The following is a 19,374-nucleotide window of genomic DNA, read 5'->3' as shown; positions in this document are numbered from 1 at the left end:
TCACACCTGTGGTCACTGCAGCATCTGACTCCACTTTGTCCAAAAGGGATCTATTCCATTCAATTACACATGATCTAGATTAGACTGACAACAAGATACTGCACGGGACATAGCAGAGTTGGTGAAGTTGAGTGGTGATGAGTTTGCTATTTGGATGAATAAAGCAAGTAAAAAGTGTGTTAGATAAAAATTCATTTCAATTCGCTAATCGGGCTAATATGAATCAGGTGAATCGAGTTCTGCTTTTGGAAACTGGGTTAAGAAGGGGTGCACCGTTCCTGGAGGTACTGCAATACCAGGTCAATGCGTGGAGTGGACAGAGCAAGCTCTTTTTCCATCTCCCTGTTCTAAAAATCCATTTAATATATGGTCCCCAGATAGGGGACGTATCAGATATTAAACTGATAAGAACAGATACTACACTTGATCTTAGCCAAAAGGCCGAGAAGCGATAACCAGAATTGGTTTGGGCCTCGAGTGGCACCCTGGCCTATGCCGGACACATCTTAGGGAGAGAGAGCGAGAGGGAGACAAACCCACGCCTACACAAGACATTTTGTCACCCAAGCCAACCCTTGAAAAGGCTGCTTTGCAGAGCAAAAACAAGAAGAATGGTGCGTTTTGCAGCCGCCGCCCACTGCAATGAATCTGAATAACTCCTCCTTTAGGGCGCAAGCAACTCCCCTCCCCCTTGCAGTCTTTCCAATTCACGATACAAAAAGACGGACAGGACAGGTTGCCTGACTTTCCGTCACTGCCACCCTTTGCCATCCTTACCCGTAGAAAGCCCTTTCATCATCCCCAAACCCTAATCTTTTCCCTTTCCTTCCCAGCCCCCAAACCCTGCCCTCTGTACCTTTCTCACCACCCGCTTCCCTTCTCCTGTCATCCCCCTACCACCCGGGAAAAAAAGAGATTGCCCCCTCCTTCCACTAGCCCACCCTCCCACCCAAAGAACAACTTCTTCTGCGCAGCTTGTTTTCTAGGCAGCAGCGCTATTGTGATGTCATCGGGGGGCATTGTGACAAGCCGCCAGTGTTCCGTCTCTTCATGTTGTGCACTGTTCAAACCGAAAATACATCAACAGGCAGGCTACAGAAAAGCTTACTAACAAAGGTTAGAGAGGGGCTTTCTCAGAGGGCTTTTTACAGTTTGTCTATTCCCAATTAGCCGGTTTAGTATACTTAATGAAAGTACTAATTCTTTCATAGGCCGCCCATTCTTAGTATTTGACGTTCAGGTAACAACAGGTAACTTTATTTGGAGTGGAAGCAGAGAGATAACACCAGATGCCAATTGTAGATCCTCTCACACCTGTGGTCACTGCAGCATCTGACTCCACTTTGTCCAAAAGGGATCTATTCCATTCAATTACACATGATCTAGATTAGACTGACAACAAGATACTGCACGGGACATAGCAGAGTTGGTGAAGTTGAGTGGTGATGAGTTTGCTATTTGGATGAATAAAGCAAGTAAAAAGTGTGTTAGATAAAAATTCATTTCAATTCGCTAATCGGGCTAATATGAATCAGGTGAATCGAGTTCTGCTTTTGGAAACTGGGTTAAGAAGGGGTGCACCGTTCCTGGAGGTACTGCAATACCAGGTCAATGCGTGGAGTGGACAGAGCAAGCTCTTTTTCCATCTCCCTGTTCTAAAAATCCATTTAATATATGGTCCCCAGATAGGGGACGTATCAGATATTAAACTGATAAGAACAGATACTACACTTGATCTTAGCCAAAAGGCCGAGAAGCGATAACCAGAATTGGTTTGGGCCTTGAGTGGCACCCTGGCCTATGCCGGACACATCTTAGGGAGAGAGAGCGAGAGGGAGACAAACCCACGCCTACACAAGACATTTTGTCACCCAAGCCAACCCTTGAAAAGGCTGCTTTGCAGAGCAAAAACAAGAAGAATGGTGCGTTTTGCAGCCGCCGCCCACTGCAATGAATCTGAATAACTCCTCCTTTAGGGCGCAAGCAACTCCCCTCCCCCTTGCAGTCTTTCCAATTCACGATACAAAAAGACGGACAGGACAGGTTGCCTGACTTTCCGTCACTGCCACCCTTTGCCATCCTTACCCGTAGAAAGCCCTTTCATCATCCCCAAACCCTAATCTTTTCCCTTTCCTTCCCAGCCCCCAAACCCTGCCCTCTGTACCTTTCTCACCACCCGCTTCCCTTCTCCTGTCATCCCCCTACCACCCGGGAAAAAAAGAGATTGCCCCCTCCTTCCACTAGCCCACCCTCCCACCCAAAGAACAACTTCTTCTGCGCAGCTTGTTTTCTAGGCAGCAGCGCTATTGTGATGTCATCGGGGGGCATTGTGACAAGCCGCCAGTGTTCCGTCTCTTCATGTTGTGCACTGTTCAAACCGAAAATACATCAACAGGCAGGCTACAGAAAAGCTTACTAACAAAGGTTAGAGAGGGGCTTTCTCAGAGGGCTTTTTACAGTTTGTCTATTCCCAATTAGCCGGTTTAGTATACTTAATAAAAGTACTAATTCTTTCATAGGCCGCCCATTCTTAGTATTTGACGTTCAGGTAACAACAGGTAACTTTATTTGGAGTGGAAGCAGAGAGATAACACCAGATGCCAATTGTAGATCCTCTCACACCTGTGGTCACTGCAGCATCTGACTCCACTTTGTCCAAAAGGGATCTATTCCATTCAATTACACATGATCTAGATTAGACTGACAACAAGATACTGCACGGGACATAGCAGAGTTGGTGAAGTTGAGTGGTGATGAGTTTGCTATTTGGATGAATAAAGCAAGTAAAAAGTGTGTTAGATAAAAATTCATTTCAATTCGCTAATCGGGCTAATATGAATCAGGTGAATCGAGTTCTGCTTTTGGAAACTGGGTTAAGAAGGGGTGCACCGTTCCTGGAGGTACTGCAATACCAGGTCAATGCGTGGAGTGGACAGACCAAGCTCTTTTTCCATCTCCCTGTTCTAAAAATCCATTTAATATATGGTCCCCAGATAGGGGACGTATCAGATATTAAACTGATAAGAACAGATACTACACTTGATCTTAGCCAAAAGGCCGAGAAGCGATAACCAGAATTGGTTTGGGCCTCGAGTGGCACCCTGGCCTATGCCGGACACATCTTAGGGAGAGAGAGCGAGAGGGAGACAAACCCACGCCTACACAAGACATTTTGTCACCCAAGCCAACCCTTGAAAAGGCTGCTTTGCAGAGCAAAAACAAGAAGAATGGTGCGTTTTGCAGCCGCCGCCCACTGCAATGAATCTGAATAACTCCTCCTTTAGGGCGCAAGCAACTCCCCTCCCCCTTGCAGTCTTTCCAATTCACGATACAAAAAGACGGACAGGACAGGTTGCCTGACTTTCCGTCACTGCCACCCTTTGCCATCCTTACCCGTAGAAAGCCCTTTCATCATCCCCAAACCCTAATCTTTTCCCTTTCCTTCCCAGCCCCCAAACCCTGCCCTCTGTACCTTTCTCACCACCCGCTTCCCTTCTCCTGTCATCCCCCTACCACCCGGGAAAAAAAGAGATTGCCCCCTCCTTCCACTAGCCCACCCTCCCACCCAAAGAACAACTTCTTCTGCGCAGCTTGTTTTCTAGGCAGCAGCGCTATTGTGATGTCATCGGGGGGCATTGTGACAAGCCGCCAGTGTTCCGTCTCTTCATGTTGTGCACTGTTCAAACCGAAAATACATCAACAGGCAGGCTACAGAAAAGCTTACTAACAAAGGTTAGAGAGGGGCTTTCTCAGAGGGCTTTTTACAGTTTGTCTATTCCCAATTAGCCGGTTTAGTATACTTAATGAAAGTACTAATTCTTTCATAGGCCGCCCATTCTTAGTATTTGACGTTCAGGTAACAACAGGTAACTTTATTTGGAGTGGAAGCAGAGAGATAACACCAGATGCCAATTGTAGATCCTCTCACACCTGTGGTCACTGCAGCATCTGACTCCACTTTGTCCAAAAGGGATCTATTCCATTCAATTACACATGATCTAGATTAGACTGACAACAAGATACTGCACGGGACATAGCAGAGTTGGTGAAGTTGAGTGGTGATGAGTTTGCTATTTGGATGAATAAAGCAAGTAAAAAGTGTGTTAGATAAAAATTCATTTCAATTCGCTAATCGGGCTAATATGAATCAGGTGAATCGAGTTCTGCTTTTGGAAACTGGGTTAAGAAGGGGTGCACCGTTCCTGGAGGTACTGCAATACCAGGTCAATGCGTGGAGTGGACAGAGCAAGCTCTTTTTCCATCTCCCTGTTCTAAAAATCCATTTAATATATGGTCCCCAGATAGGGGACGTATCAGATATTAAACTGATAAGAACAGATACTACACTTGATCTTAGCCAAAAGGCCGAGAAGCGATAACCAGAATTGGTTTGGGCCTCGAGTGGCACCCTGGCCTATGCCGGACACATCTTAGGGAGAGAGAGCGAGAGGGAGACAAACCCACGCCTACACAAGACATTTTGTCACCCAAGCCAACCCTTGAAAAGGCTGCTTTGCAGAGCAAAAACAAGAAGAATGGTGCGTTTTGCAGCCGCCGCCCACTGCAATGAATCTGAATAACTCCTCCTTTAGGGCGCAAGCAACTCCCCTCCCCCTTGCAGTCTTTCCAATTCACGATACAAAAAGACGGACAGGACAGGTTGCCTGACTTTCCGTCACTGCCACCCTTTGCCATCCTTACCCGTAGAAAGCCCTTTCATCATCCCCAAACCCTAATCTTTTCCCTTTCCTTCCCAGCCCCCAAACCCTGCCCTCTGTACCTTTCTCACCACCCGCTTCCCTTCTCCTGTCATCCCCCTACCACCCGGGAAAAAAAGAGATTGCCCCCTCCTTCCACTAGCCCACCCTCCCACCCAAAGAACAACTTCTTCTGCGCAGCTTGTTTTCTAGGCAGCAGCGCTATTGTGATGTCATCGGGGGGCATTGTGACAAGCCGCCAGTGTTCCGTCTCTTCATGTTGTGCACTGTTCAAACCGAAAATACATCAACAGGCAGGCTACAGAAAAGCTTACTAACAAAGGTTAGAGAGGGGCTTTCTCAGAGGGCTTTTTACAGTTTGTCTATTCCCAATTAGCCGGTTTAGTATACTTAATGAAAGTACTAATTCTTTCATAGGCCGCCCATTCTTAGTATTTGACGTTCAGGTAACAACAGGTAACTTTATTTGGAGTGGAAGCAGAGAGATAACACCAGATGCCAATTGTAGATCCTCTCACACCTGTGGTCACTGCAGCATCTGACTCCACTTTGTCCAAAAGGGATCTATTCCATTCAATTACACATGATCTAGATTAGACTGACAACAAGATACTGCACGGGACATAGCAGAGTTGGTGAAGTTGAGTGGTGATGAGTTTGCTATTTGGATGAATAAAGCAAGTAAAAAGTGTGTTAGATAAAAATTCATTTCAATTCGCTAATCGGGCTAATATGAATCAGGTGAATCGAGTTCTGCTTTTGGAAACTGGGTTAAGAAGGGGTGCACCGTTCCTGGAGGTACTGCAATACCAGGTCAATGCGTGGAGTGGACAGAGCAAGCTCTTTTTCCATCTCCCTGTTCTAAAAATCCATTTAATATATGGTCCCCAGATAGGGGACGTATCAGATATTAAACTGATAAGAACAGATACTACACTTGATCTTAGCCAAAAGGCCGAGAAGCCATAACCAGAATTGGTTTGGGCCTCGAGTGGCACCCTGGCCTATGCCGGACACATCTTAGGGAGAGAGAGCGAGAGGGAGACAAACCCACGCCTACACAAGACATTTTGTCACCCAAGCCAACCCTTGAAAAGGCTGCTTTGCAGAGCAAAAACAAGAAGAATGGTGCGTTTTGCAGCCGCCGCCCACTGCAATGAATCTGAATAACTCCTCCTTTAGGGCGCAAGCAACTCCCCTCCCCCTTGCAGTCTTTCCAATTCACGATACAAAAAGACGGACAGGACAGGTTGCCTGACTTTCCGTCACTGCCACCCTTTGCCATCCTTACCCGTAGAAAGCCCTTTCATCATCCCCAAACCCTAATCTTTTCCCTTTCCTTCCCAGCCCCCAAACCCTGCCCTCTGTACCTTTCTCACCACCCGCTTCCCTTCTCCTGTCATCCCCCTACCACCCGGGAAAAAAAGAGATTGCCCCCTCCTTCCACTAGCCCACCCTCCCACCCAAAGAACAACTTCTTCTGCGCAGCTTGTTTTCTAGGCAGCAGCGCTATTGTGATGTCATCGGGGGGCATTGTGACAAGCCGCCAGTGTTCCGTCTCTTCATGTTGTGCACTGTTCAAACCGAAAATACATCAACAGGCAGGCTACAGAAAAGCTTACTAACAAAGGTTAGAGAGGGGCTTTCTCAGAGGGCTTTTTACAGTTTGTCTATTCCCAATTAGCCGGTTTAGTATACTTAATGAAAGTACTAATTCTTTCATAGGCCGCCCATTCTTAGTATTTGACGTTCAGGTAACAACAGGTAACTTTATTTGGAGTGGAAGCAGAGAGATAACACCAGATGCCAATTGTAGATCCTCTCACACCTGTGGTCACTGCAGCATCTGACTCCACTTTGTCCAAAAGGGATCTATTCCATTCAATTACACATGATCTAGATTAGACTGACAACAAGATACTGCACGGGACATAGCAGAGTTGGTGAAGTTGAGTGGTGATGAGTTTGCTATTTGGATGAATAAAGCAAGTAAAAAGTGTGTTAGATAAAAATTCATTTCAATTCGCTAATCGGGCTAATATGAATCAGGTGAATCGAGTTCTGCTTTTGGAAACTGGGTTAAGAAGGGGTGCACCGTTCCTGGAGGTACTGCAATACCAGGTCAATGCGTGGAGTGGACAGAGCAAGCTCTTTTTCCATCTCCCTGTTCTAAAAATCCATTTAATATATGGTCCCCAGATAGGGGACGTATCAGATATTAAACTGATAAGAACAGATACTACACTTGATCTTAGCCAAAAGGCCGAGAAGCGATAACCAGAATTGGTTTGGGCCTCGAGTGGCACCCTGGCCTATGCCGGACACATCTTAGGGAGAGAGAGCGAGAGGGAGACAAACCCACGCCTACACAAGACATTTTGTCACCCAAGCCAACCCTTGAAAAGGCTGCTTTGCAGAGCAAAAACAAGAAGAATGGTGCGTTTTGCAGCCGCCGCCCACTGCAATGAATCTGAATAACTCCTCCTTTAGGGCGCAAGCAACTCCCCTCCCCCTTGCAGTCTTTCCAATTCACGATACAAAAAGACGGACAGGACAGGTTGCCTGACTTTCCGTCACTGCCACCCTTTGCCATCCTTACCCGTAGAAAGCCCTTTCATCATCCCCAAACCCTAATCTTTTCCCTTTCCTTCCCAGCCCCCAAACCCTGCCCTCTGTACCTTTCTCACCACCCGCTTCCCTTCTCCTGTCATCCCCCTACCACCCGGGAAAAAAAGAGATTGCCCCCTCCTTCCACTAGCCCACCCTCCCACCCAAAGAACAACTTCTTCTGCGCAGCTTGTTTTCTAGGCAGCAGCGCTATTGTGATGTCATCGGGGGGCATTGTGACAAGCCGCCAGTGTTCCGTCTCTTCATGTTGTGCACTGTTCAAACCGAAAATACATCAACAGGCAGGCTACAGAAAAGCTTACTAACAAAGGTTAGAGAGGGGCTTTCTCAGAGGGCTTTTTACAGTTTGTCTATTCCCAATTAGCCGGTTTAGTATACTTAATGAAAGTACTAATTCTTTCATAGGCCGCCCATTCTTAGTATTTGACGTTCAGGTAACAACAGGTAACTTTATTTGGAGTGGAAGCAGAGAGATAACACCAGATGCCAATTGTAGATCCTCTCACACCTGTGGTCACTGCAGCATCTGACTCCACTTTGTCCAAAAGGGATCTATTCCATTCAATTACACATGATCTAAATTAGACTGACAACAAGATACTGCACGGGACATAGCAGAGTTGGTGAAGTTGAGTGGTGATGAGTTTGCTATTTGGATGAATAAAGCAAGTAAAAAGTGTGTTAGATAAAAATTCATTTCAATTCGCTAATCGGGCTAATATGAATCAGGTGAATCGAGTTCTGCTTTTGGAAACTGGGTTAAGAAGGGGTGCACCGTTCCTGGAGGTACTGCAATACCAGGTCAATGCGTGGAGTGGACAGAGCAAGCTCTTTTTCCATCTCCCTGTTCTAAAAATCCATTTAATATATGGTCCCCAGATAGGGGACGTATCAGATATTAAACTGATAAGAACAGATACTACACTTGATCTTAGCCAAAAGGCCGAGAAGCGATAACCAGAATTGGTTTGGGCCTCGAGTGGCACCCTGGCCTATGCCGGACACATCTTAGGGAGAGAGAGCGAGAGGGAGACAAACCCACGCCTACACAAGACATTTTGTCACCCAAGCCAACCCTTGAAAAGGCTGCTTTGCAGAGCAAAAACAAGAAGAATGGTGCGTTTTGCAGCCGCCGCCCACTGCAATGAATCTGAATAACTCCTCCTTTAGGGCGCAAGCAACTCCCCTCCCCCTTGCAGTCTTTCCAATTCACGATACAAAAAGACGGACAGGACAGGTTGCCTGACTTTCCGTCACTGCCACCCTTTGCCATCCTTACCCGTAGAAAGCCCTTTCATCATCCCCAAACCCTAATCTTTTCCCTTTCCTTCCCAGCCCCCAAACCCTGCCCTCTGTACCTTTCTCACCACCCGCTTCCCTTCTCCTGTCATCCCCCTACCACCCGGGAAAAAAAGAGATTGCCCCCTCCTTCCACTAGCCCACCCTCCCACCCAAAGAACAACTTCTTCTGCGCAGCTTGTTTTCTAGGCAGCAGCGCTATTGTGATGTCATCGGGGGGCATTGTGACAAGCCGCCAGTGTTCCGTCTCTTCATGTTGTGCACTGTTCAAACCGAAAATACATCAACAGGCAGGCTACAGAAAAGCTTACTAACAAAGGTTAGAGAGGGGCTTTCTCAGAGGGCTTTTTACAGTTTGTCTATTCCCAATTAGCCGGTTTAGTATACTTAATGAAAGTACTAATTCTTTCATAGGCCGCCCATTCTTAGTATTTGACGTTCAGGTAACAACAGGTAACTTTATTTGGAGTGGAAGCAGAGAGATAACACCAGATGCCAATTGTAGATCCTCTCACACCTGTGGTCACTGCAGCATCTGACTCCACTTTGTCCAAAAGGGATCTATTCCATTCAATTACACATGATCTAGATTAGACTGACAACAAGATACTGCACGGGACATAGCAGAGTTGGTGAAGTTGAGTGGTGATGAGTTTGCTATTTGGATGAATAAAGCAAGTAAAAAGTGTGTTAGATAAAAATTCATTTCAATTCGCTAATCGGGCTAATATGAATCAGGTGAATCGAGTTCTGCTTTTGGAAACTGGGTTAAGAAGGGGTGCACCGTTCCTGGAGGTACTGCAATACCAGGTCAATGCGTGGAGTGGACAGAGCAAGCTCTTTTTCCATCTCCCTGTTCTAAAAATCCATTTAATATATGGTCCCCAGATAGGGGACGTATCAGATATTAAACTGATAAGAACAGATACTACACTTGATCTTAGCCAAAAGGCCGAGAAGCGATAACCAGAATTGGTTTGGGCCTCGAGTGGCACCCTGGCCTATGCCGGACACATCTTAGGGAGAGAGAGCGAGAGGGAGACAAACCCACGCCTACACAAGACATTTTGTCACCCAAGCCAACCCTTGAAAAGGCTGCTTTGCAGAGCAAAAACAAGAAGAATGGTGCGTTTTGCAGCCGCCGCCCACTGCAATGAATCTGAATAACTCCTCCTTTAGGGCGCAAGCAACTCCCCTCCCCCTTGCAGTCTTTCCAATTCACGATACAAAAAGACGGACAGGACAGGTTGCCTGACTTTCCGTCACTGCCACCCTTTGCCATCCTTACCCGTAGAAAGCCCTTTCATCATCCCCAAACCCTAATCTTTTCCCTTTCCTTCCCAGCCCCCAAACCCTGCCCTCTGTACCTTTCTCACCACCCGCTTCCCTTCTCCTGTCATCCCCCTACCACCCGGGAAAAAAAGAGATTGCCCCCTCCTTCCACTAGCCCACCCTCCCACCCAAAGAACAACTTCTTCTGCGCAGCTTGTTTTCTAGGCAGCAGCGCTATTGTGATGTCATCGGGGGGCATTGTGACAAGCCGCCAGTGTTCCGTCTCTTCATGTTGTGCACTGTTCAAACCGAAAATACATCAACAGGCAGGCTACAGAAAAGCTTACTAACAAAGGTTAGAGAGGGGCTTTCTCAGAGGGCTTTTTACAGTTTGTCTATTCCCAATTAGCCGGTTTAGTATACTTAATGAAAGTACTAATTCTTTCATAGGCCGCCCATTCTTAGTATTTGACGTTCAGGTAACAACAGGTAACTTTATTTGGAGTGGAAGCAGAGAGATAACACCAGATGCCAATTGTAGATCCTCTCACACCTGTGGTCACTGCAGCATCTGACTCCACTTTGTCCAAAAGGGATCTATTCCATTCAATTACACATGATCTAGATTAGACTGACAACAAGATACTGCACGGGACATAGCAGAGTTGGTGAAGTTGAGTGGTGATGAGTTTGCTATTTGGATGAATAAAGCAAGTAAAAAGTGTGTTAGATAAAAATTCATTTCAATTCGCTAATCGGGCTAATATGAATCAGGTGAATCGAGTTCTGCTTTTGGAAACTGGGTTAAGAAGGGGTGCACCGTTCCTGGAGGTACTGCAATACCAGGTCAATGCGTGGAGTGGACAGAGCAAGCTCTTTTTCCATCTCCCTGTTCTAAAAATCCATTTAATATATGGTCCCCAGATAGGGGACGTATCAGATATTAAACTGATAAGAACAGATACTACACTTGATCTTAGCCAAAAGGCCGAGAAGCGATAACCAGAATTGGTTTGGGCCTCGAGTGGCACCCTGGCCTATGCCGGACACATCTTAGGGAGAGAGAGCGAGAGGGAGACAAACCCACGCCTACACAAGACATTTTGTCAACCCAAGCCAACCCTTGAAAAGGCTGCTTTGCAGAGCAAAAACAAGAAGAATGGTGCGTTTTGCAGCCGCCGCCCACTGCAATGAATCTGAATAACTCCTCCTTTAGGGCGCAAGCAACTCCCCTCCCCCTTGCAGTCTTTCCAATTCACGATACAAAAAGACGGACAGGACAGGTTGCCTGACTTTCCGTCACTGCCACCCTTTGCCATCCTTACCCGTAGAAAGCCCTTTCATCATCCCCAAACCCTAATCTTTTCCCTTTCCTTCCCAGCCCCCAAACCCTGCCCTCTGTACCTTTCTCACCACCCGCTTCCCTTCTCCTGTCATCCCCCTACCACCCGGGAAAAAAAGAGATTGCCCCCTCCTTCCACTAGCCCACCCTCCCACCCAAAGAACAACTTCTTCTGCGCAGCTTGTTTTCTAGGCAGCAGCGCTATTGTGATGTCATCGGGGGGCATTGTGACAAGCCGCCAGTGTTCCGTCTCTTCATGTTGTGCACTGTTCAAACCGAAAATACATCAACAGGCAGGCTACAGAAAAGCTTACTAACAAAGGTTAGAGAGGGGCTTTCTCAGAGGGCTTTTTACAGTTTGTCTATTCCCAATTAGCCGGTTTAGTATACTTAATGAAAGTACTAATTCTTTCATAGGCCGCCCATTCTTAGTATTTGACGTTCAGGTAACAACAGGTAACTTTATTTGGAGTGGAAGCAGAGAGATAACACCAGATGCCAATTGTAGATCCTCTCACACCTGTGGTCACTGCAGCATCTGACTCCACTTTGTCCAAAAGGGATCTATTCCATTCAATTACACATGATCTAGATTAGACTGACAACAAGATACTGCACGGGACATAGCAGAGTTGGTGAAGTTGAGTGGTGATGAGTTTGCTATTTGGATGAATAAAGCAAGTAAAAAGTGTGTTAGATAAAAATTCATTTCAATTCGCTAATCGGGCTAATATGAATCAGGTGAATCGAGTTCTGCTTTTGGAAACTGGGTTAAGAAGGGGTGCACCGTTCCTGGAGGTACTGCAATACCAGGTCAATGCGTGGAGTGGACAGAGCAAGCTCTTTTTCCATCTCCCTGTTCTAAAAATCCATTTAATATATGGTCCCCAGATAGGGGACGTATCAGATATTAAACTGATAAGAACAGATACTACACTTGATCTTAGCCAAAAGGCCGAGAAGCGATAACCAGAATTGGTTTGGGCCTCGAGTGGCACCCTGGCCTATGCCGGACACATCTTAGGGAGAGAGAGCGAGAGGGAGACAAACCCACGCCTACACAAGACATTTTGTCACCCAAGCCAACCCTTGAAAAGGCTGCTTTGCAGAGCAAAAACAAGAAGAATGGTGCGTTTTGCAGCCGCCGCCCACTGCAATGAATCTGAATAACTCCTCCTTTAGGGCGCAAGCAACTCCCCTCCCCCTTGCAGTCTTTCCAATTCACGATACAAAAAGACGGACAGGACAGGTTGCCTGACTTTCCGTCACTGCCACCCTTTGCCATCCTTACCCGTAGAAAGCCCTTTCATCATCCCCAAACCCTAATCTTTTCCCTTTCCTTCCCAGCCCCCAAACCCTGCCCTCTGTACCTTTCTCACCACCCGCTTCCCTTCTCCTGTCATCCCCCTACCACCCGGGAAAAAAAGAGATTGCCCCCTCCTTCCACTAGCCCACCCTCCCACCCAAAGAACAACTTCTTCTGCGCAGCTTGTTTTCTAGGCAGCAGCGCTATTGTGATGTCATCGGGGGGCATTGTGACAAGCCGCCAGTGTTCCGTCTCTTCATGTTGTGCACTGTTCAAACCGAAAATACATCAACAGGCAGGCTACAGAAAAGCTTACTAACAAAGGTTAGAGAGGGGCTTTCTCAGAGGGCTTTTTACAGTTTGTCTATTCCCAATTAGCCGGTTTAGTATACTTAATGAAAGTACTAATTCTTTCATAGGCCGCCCATTCTTAGTATTTGACGTTCAGGTAACAACAGGTAACTTTATTTGGAGTGGAAGCAGAGAGATAACACCAGATGCCAATTGTAGATCCTCTCACACCTGTGGTCACTGCAGCATCTGACTCCACTTTGTCCAAAAGGGATCTATTCCATTCAATTACACATGATCTAGATTAGACTGACAACAAGATACTGCACGGGACATAGCAGAGTTGGTGAAGTTGAGTGGTGATGAGTTTGCTATTTGGATGAATAAAGCAAGTAAAAAGTGTGTTAGATAAAAATTCATTTCAATTCGCTAATCGGGCTAATATGAATCAGGTGAATCGAGTTCTGCTTTTGGAAACTGGGTTAAGAAGGGGTGCACCGTTCCTGGAGGTACTGCAATACCAGGTCAATGCGTGGAGTGGACAGAGCAAGCTCTTTTTCCATCTCCCTGTTCTAAAAATCCATTTAATATATGGTCCCCAGATAGGGGACGTATCAGATATTAAACTGATAAGAACAGATACTACACTTGATCTTAGCCAAAAGGCCGAGAAGCGATAACCAGAATTGGTTTGGGCCTCGAGTGGCACCCTGGCCTATGCCGGACACATCTTAGGGAGAGAGAGCGAGAGGGAGACAAACCCACGCCTACACAAGACATTTTGTCACCCAAGCCAACCCTTGAAAAGGCTGCTTTGCAGAGCAAAAACAAGAAGAATGGTGCGTTTTGCAGCCGCCGCCCACTGCAATGAATCTGAATAACTCCTCCTTTAGGGCGCAAGCAACTCCCCTCCCCCTTGCAGTCTTTCCAATTCACGATACAAAAAGACGGACAGGACAGGTTGCCTGACTTTCCGTCACTGCCACCCTTTGCCATCCTTACCCGTAGAAAGCCCTTTCATCATCCCCAAACCCTAATCTTTTCCCTTTCCTTCCCAGCCCCCAAACCCTGCCCTCTGTACCTTTCTCACCACCCGCTTCCCTTCTCCTGTCATCCCCCTACCACCCGGGAAAAAAAGAGATTGCCCCCTCCTTCCACTAGCCCACCCTCCCACCCAAAGAACAACTTCTTCTGCGCAGCTTGTTTTCTAGGCAGCAGCGCTATTGTGATGTCATCGGGGGGCATTGTGACAAGCCGCCAGTGTTCCGTCTCTTCATGTTGTGCACTGTTCAAACCGAAAATACATCAACAGGCAGGCTACAGAAAAGCTTACTAACAAAGGTTAGAGAGGGGCTTTCTCAGAGGGCTTTTTACAGTTTGTCTATTCCCAATTAGCCGGTTTAGTATACTTAATGAAAGTACTAATTCTTTCATAGGCCGCCCATTCTTAGTATTTGACGTTCAGGTAACAACAGGTAACTTTATTTGGAGTGGAAGCAGAGAGATAACACCAGATGCCAATTGTAGATCCTCTCACACCTGTGGTCACTGCAGCATCTGACTCCACTTTGTCCAAAAGGGATCTATTCCATTCAATTACACATGATCTAGATTAGACTGACAACAAGATACTGCACGGGACATAGCAGAGTTGGTGAAGTTGAGTGGTGATGAGTTTGCTATTTGGATGAATAAAGCAAGTAAAAAGTGTGTTAGATAAAAATTCATTTCAATTCGCTAATCGGGCTAATATGAATCAGGTGAATCGAGTTCTGCTTTTGGAAACTGGGTTAAGAAGGGGTGCACCGTTCCTGGAGGTACTGCAATACCAGGTCAATGCGTGGAGTGGACAGAGCAAGCTCTTTTTCCATCTCCCTGTTCTAAAAATCCATTTAATATATGGTCCCCAGATAGGGGACGTATCAGATATTAAACTGATAAGAACAGATTTTGATTTAATGAAGCTTTCCAAAGCACCACAAAAAATGCATGACCGAAGTCACACCAAAAACAGTGCAAAGGCTAGGATTCGTGTGGACCCCACCGTGAGGAGAGGGTCCCCAAAAATCAACCCCGTCCCTCCGAGCCAGAAGGCCACAGCAAGGGTCAGGGATCTTCGGTGCTCCCCCAAGCCGAAGCCTGGTTGAGCCTTGTCGTTGCTCCCAGCGTCCACCCAGGCATCTTACCCAAGTGGAGTAGAGAGCTACTAGTTGTTGGTTTCGCAGCCGAAACTGCCCGGACCGTCAACCGGTGTTGGTTTCTCAGCCCAAGGCTAACCGGACCTCCAACCGGGTGTTGGTTTCTCAGCCGAAGCTGACCCAGACCTCCAACCGGGTGTTGGTTTCTCAGCCGAAGCTGACCCGGACCTCCAACCGGGTGTTAGTTTCTCAGCCCAAAGCTGACCAGACCTCCGACCGGGATTATAAAAATTTCCCTTCCTAGCCAGAAGGCCGGGATAGGGTAATATGCTCAAAAAGTATGAAAAGGCAAGGTACGGTGTGCTACAGAGCCCAAGGCTTGCCGGGGTCCCAAGCCAGCAAGCTCAGACTCACTCCAGGGTCGTCAGTCCTGGGGCACGTTGTACCATAGCCCCCCACCCTTACTCAGTCTAATAGCCTCGATCCTGGTAGGGCCATGTTTTCCACTAGATGAATATACTATCCACCCAGAGTACTAGCAAGCGCAACCTTCCAGTGTGCATTGTATCATTGTACTAAGGTGGCCTGGAGCTTAAACCACCTCTTCGAACAACACTACACTTGATCTTAGCCAAAAGGCCGAGAAGCGATAACCAGAATTGGTTTGGGCCTCGAGTGGCACCCTGGCCTATGCCGGACACATCTTAGGGAAAGAGAGCGAGAGGGAGACAAACCCACGCCTACACAAGACATTTTGTCACCCAAGCCAACCCTTGAAAAGGCTGCTTTGCAGAGCAAAAACAAGAAGAATGGTGCGTTTTGCAGCCGCCGCCCACTGCAATGAATCTGAATAACTCCTCCTTTAGGGCGCAAGCAACTCCCCTCCCCCTTGCAGTCTTTCCAATTCACGATACAAAAAGACGGACAGGACAGGTTGCCTGACTTTCCGTCACTGCCACCCTTTGCCATCCTTACCCGTAGAAAGCCCTTTCATCATCCCCAAACCCTAATCTTTTCCCTTTCCTTCCCAGCCCCCAAACCCTGCCCTCTGTACCTTTCTCACCACCCGCTTCCCTTCTCCTGTCATCCCCCTACCACCCGGGAAAAAAAGAGATTGCCCCCTCCTTCCACTAGCCCACCCTCCCACCCAAAGAACAACTTCTTCTGCGCAGCTTGTTTTCTAGGCAGCAGCGCTATTGTGATGTCATCGGGGGGCATTGTGACAAGCCGCCAGTGTTCCGTCTCTTCATGTTGTGCACTGTTCAAACCGAAAATACATCAACAGGCAGGCTACAGAAAAGCTTACTAACAAAGGTTAGAGAGGGGCTTTCTCAGAGGGCTTTTTACAGTTTGTCTATTCCCAATTAGCCGGTTTAGTATACTTAATGAAAGTACTAATTCTTTCATAGGCCGCCCATTCTTAGTATTTGACGTTCAGGTAACAACAGGTAACTTTATTTGGAGTGGAAGCAGAGAGATAACACCAGATGCCAATTGTAGATCCTCTCACACCTGTGGTCACTGCAGCATCTGACTCCACTTTGTCCAAAAGGGATCTATTCCATTCAATTACACATGATCTAGATTAGACTGACAACAAGATACTGCACGGGACATAGCAGAGTTGGTGAAGTTGAGTGGTGATGAGTTTGCTATTTGGATGAATAAAGCAAGTAAAAAGTGTGTTAGATAAAAATTCATTTCAATTCGCTAATCGGGCTAATATGAATCAGGTGAATCGAGTTCTGCTTTTGGAAACTGGGTTAAGAAGGGGTGCACCGTTCCTGGAGGTACTGCAATACCAGGTCAATGCGTGGAGTGGACAGAGCAAGCTCTTTTTCCATCTCCCTGTTCTAAAAATCCATTTAATATATGGTCCCCAGATAGGGGACGTATCAGATATTAAACTGATAAGAACAGATACTACACTTGATCTTAGCCAAAAGGCCGAGAAGCGATAACCAGAATTGGTTTGGGCCTCGAGTGGCACCCTGGCCTATGCCGGACACATCTTAGGGAGAGAGAGCGAGAGGGAGACAAACCCACGCCTACACAAGACATTTTGTCACCCAAGCCAACCCTTGAAAAGGCTGCTTTGCAGAGCAAAAACAAGAAGAATGGTGCGTTTTGCAGCCGCCGCCCACTGCAATGAATCTGAATAACTCCTCCTTTAGGGCGCAAGCAACTCCCCTCCCCCTTGCAGTCTTTCCAATTCACGATACAAAAAGACGGACAGGACAGGTTGCCTGACTTTCCGTCACTGCCACCCTTTGCCATCCTTACCCGTAGAAAGCCCTTTCATCATCCCCAAACCCTAATCTTTTCCCTTTCCTTCCCAGCCCCCAAACCCTGCCCTCTGTACCTTTCTCACCACCCGCTTCCCTTCTCCTGTCATCCCCCTACCACCCGGGAAAAAAAGAGATTGCCCCCTCCTTCCACTAGCCCACCCTCCCACCCAAAGAACAACTTCTTCTGCGCAGCTTGTTTTCTAGGCAGCAGCGCTATTGTGATGTCATCGGGGGGCATTGTGACAAGCCGCCAGTGTTCCGTCTCTTCATGTTGTGCACTGTTCAAACCGAAAATACATCAACAGGCAGGCTACAGAAAAGCTTACTAACAAAGGTTAGAGAGGGGCTTTCTCAGAGGGCTTTTTACAGTTTGTCTATTCCCAATTAGCCGGTTTAGTATACTTAATGAAAGTACTAATTCTTTCATAGGCCGCCCATTCTTAGTATTTGACGTTCAGGTAACAACAGGTTACTTTATTTGGAGTGGAAGCAGAGAGATAACACCAGATGCCAATTGTAGATCCTCTCACACCTGTGGTCACTGCAGCATCTGACTCCACTTTGTCCAAAAGGGATCTATTCCATTCAATTACACATGATCTAGATTAGACTGACAACAAGATACTGCACGGGACATAGCAGAGTTGGTGAAGTTGAGTGGTGATGAGTTTGCTATTTGGATGAATAAAGCAAGTAAAAAGTGTGTTAGATAAAAATTCATTTCAATTCGCTAATCGGGCTAATATGAATCAGGTGAATCGAGTTCTGCTTTTGGAAACTGGGTTAAGAAGGGGTGCACCGTTCCTGGAGGTACTGCAATACCAGGTCAATGCGTGGAGTGGACAGAGCAAGCTCTTTTTCCATCTCCCTGTTCTAAAAATCCATTTAATATATGGTCCCCAGATAGGGGACGTATCAGATATTAAACTGATAAGAACAGATTTTGGTTTAATGAAGCTTTCCAAAGCACCACAAAAAATGCATGACCGAAGTCACACCAAAAACAGTGCAAAGGCTAGGATTCGTGTGGACCCCACCGTGAGGAGAGGGTCCCCAAAAATCAACCCCGTCCCTCCGAGCCAGAAGGCCACAGCAAGGGTCAGGGATCTTCGGTGCTCCCCCAAGCCGAAGCCTGGTTGAGCCTTGTCGTTGCTCCCAGCGTCCACCCAGGCATCTTACCCAAGTGGAGTAGAGAGCTACTAGTTGTTGGTTTCGCAGCCGAAACTGCCTGGACCATCAACCGGTGTTGGTTTCTCAGCCCAAGGCTAACCGGACCTCCAACCGGGTGTTGGTTTCTCAGCCGAAGCTGACCCAGACCTCCAACCGGGTGTTGGTTTCTCAGCCGAAGCTGACCCGGACCTCCAACCGGGTGTTAGTTTCTCAGCCCAAAGCTGACCAGACCTCCGACCGGGATTATAAAAATGTCCCTTCCTAGCCAGAAGGCCGGGATAGGGTAATATGCTCAAAAAGTATGAAAAGGCAAGGTACGGTGTGCTACAGAGCCCAAGGCTTGCCGGGGTCCCAAGCCAGCAAGCTCAGACTCACTCCAGGGTCGTCAGTCCTGGGGCACGTTGTACCATAGCCCCCCATCCTTACTCAGTCTAATAGCCTCGATCCTGGTAGGGCCATGTTTTCCACTAGATGAATATACTATCCACCCAGAGTACTAGCAAGCGCAACCTTCCAGTGTGCATTGTATCATTGTACTAAGGTGGCCTGGAGCTTAAACCACCTCTTCGAACAACACTACACTTGATCTTAGCCAAAAGGCCGAGAAGCGATAACCAGAATTGGTTTGGGCCTCGAGTGGCACCCTGGCCTATGCCGGACACATCTTAGGGAGAGAGAGCGAGAGGGAGACAAACCCACGCCTACACAAGACATTTTGTCACCCAAGCCAACCCTTGAAAAGGCTGCTTTGCAGAGCAAAAACAAGAAGAATGGTGCGTTTTGCAGCCGCCGCCCACTGCAATGAATCTGAATAACTCCTCCTTTAGGGCGCAAGCAACTCCCCTCCCCCTTGCAGTCTTTCCAATTCACGATACAAAAAGACGGACAGGACAGGTTGCCTGACTTTCCGTCACTGCCACCC

General features: G+C 47.3%; 14 non-coding genes across 14 annotated transcripts; all 14 read right to left on the bottom strand.

Moving 5' to 3' along the window:
* Window positions 1-262: 262 nt before the first annotated feature.
* LOC142276854 (U2 spliceosomal RNA) lies at window positions 263-453 on the bottom strand. Its single transcript, XR_012740244.1, has one exon. It is a non-coding gene; the product is annotated as a U2 spliceosomal RNA (small nuclear RNA).
* A 1,117-nt stretch (window positions 454-1,570) lies between these two features.
* Window positions 1,571-1,761, bottom strand: LOC142276853 (U2 spliceosomal RNA). The gene has a single exon (XR_012740243.1). It is a non-coding gene; the product is annotated as a U2 spliceosomal RNA (small nuclear RNA).
* A 1,117-nt stretch (window positions 1,762-2,878) lies between these two features.
* Window positions 2,879-3,069, bottom strand: LOC142276974 (U2 spliceosomal RNA). Its single transcript, XR_012740352.1, has one exon. It is a non-coding gene; the product is annotated as a U2 spliceosomal RNA (small nuclear RNA).
* Window positions 3,070-4,186: 1,117 nt separating this feature from the next.
* LOC142276852 (U2 spliceosomal RNA) lies at window positions 4,187-4,377 on the bottom strand. The gene has a single exon (XR_012740242.1). It is a non-coding gene; the product is annotated as a U2 spliceosomal RNA (small nuclear RNA).
* Window positions 4,378-5,494: 1,117 nt separating this feature from the next.
* On the bottom strand, window positions 5,495-5,685 carry LOC142276964 (U2 spliceosomal RNA). Its single transcript, XR_012740343.1, has one exon. It is a non-coding gene; the product is annotated as a U2 spliceosomal RNA (small nuclear RNA).
* A 1,117-nt stretch (window positions 5,686-6,802) lies between these two features.
* On the bottom strand, window positions 6,803-6,993 carry LOC142276851 (U2 spliceosomal RNA). Its single transcript, XR_012740241.1, has one exon. It is a non-coding gene; the product is annotated as a U2 spliceosomal RNA (small nuclear RNA).
* Window positions 6,994-8,110: 1,117 nt separating this feature from the next.
* On the bottom strand, window positions 8,111-8,301 carry LOC142276850 (U2 spliceosomal RNA). The gene has a single exon (XR_012740240.1). It is a non-coding gene; the product is annotated as a U2 spliceosomal RNA (small nuclear RNA).
* A 1,117-nt stretch (window positions 8,302-9,418) lies between these two features.
* Window positions 9,419-9,609, bottom strand: LOC142276849 (U2 spliceosomal RNA). Its single transcript, XR_012740239.1, has one exon. It is a non-coding gene; the product is annotated as a U2 spliceosomal RNA (small nuclear RNA).
* A 1,117-nt stretch (window positions 9,610-10,726) lies between these two features.
* Window positions 10,727-10,917, bottom strand: LOC142276847 (U2 spliceosomal RNA). The gene has a single exon (XR_012740237.1). It is a non-coding gene; the product is annotated as a U2 spliceosomal RNA (small nuclear RNA).
* A 1,118-nt stretch (window positions 10,918-12,035) lies between these two features.
* On the bottom strand, window positions 12,036-12,226 carry LOC142276845 (U2 spliceosomal RNA). The gene has a single exon (XR_012740236.1). It is a non-coding gene; the product is annotated as a U2 spliceosomal RNA (small nuclear RNA).
* Window positions 12,227-13,343: 1,117 nt separating this feature from the next.
* Window positions 13,344-13,534, bottom strand: LOC142276844 (U2 spliceosomal RNA). Its single transcript, XR_012740235.1, has one exon. It is a non-coding gene; the product is annotated as a U2 spliceosomal RNA (small nuclear RNA).
* A 1,117-nt stretch (window positions 13,535-14,651) lies between these two features.
* LOC142276988 (U2 spliceosomal RNA) lies at window positions 14,652-14,847 on the bottom strand. Its single transcript, XR_012740364.1, has one exon. It is a non-coding gene; the product is annotated as a U2 spliceosomal RNA (small nuclear RNA).
* Window positions 14,848-16,762: 1,915 nt separating this feature from the next.
* On the bottom strand, window positions 16,763-16,953 carry LOC142276843 (U2 spliceosomal RNA). Its single transcript, XR_012740234.1, has one exon. It is a non-coding gene; the product is annotated as a U2 spliceosomal RNA (small nuclear RNA).
* A 1,117-nt stretch (window positions 16,954-18,070) lies between these two features.
* Window positions 18,071-18,262, bottom strand: LOC142276994 (U2 spliceosomal RNA). Its single transcript, XR_012740368.1, has one exon. It is a non-coding gene; the product is annotated as a U2 spliceosomal RNA (small nuclear RNA).
* Window positions 18,263-19,374: the final 1,112 nt, after the last annotated feature.

The sequence above is a fragment of the Anomaloglossus baeobatrachus genome, unplaced genomic scaffold, assembly GCF_048569485.1.
Source record: "Anomaloglossus baeobatrachus isolate aAnoBae1 unplaced genomic scaffold, aAnoBae1.hap1 Scaffold_404, whole genome shotgun sequence".
Lineage (NCBI taxonomy): Eukaryota > Metazoa > Chordata > Amphibia > Anura > Aromobatidae > Anomaloglossus > Anomaloglossus baeobatrachus.
Note: the sequence above shows the minus strand (reverse complement) of the source record. Positions and strands in the feature narration are given on the sequence as shown.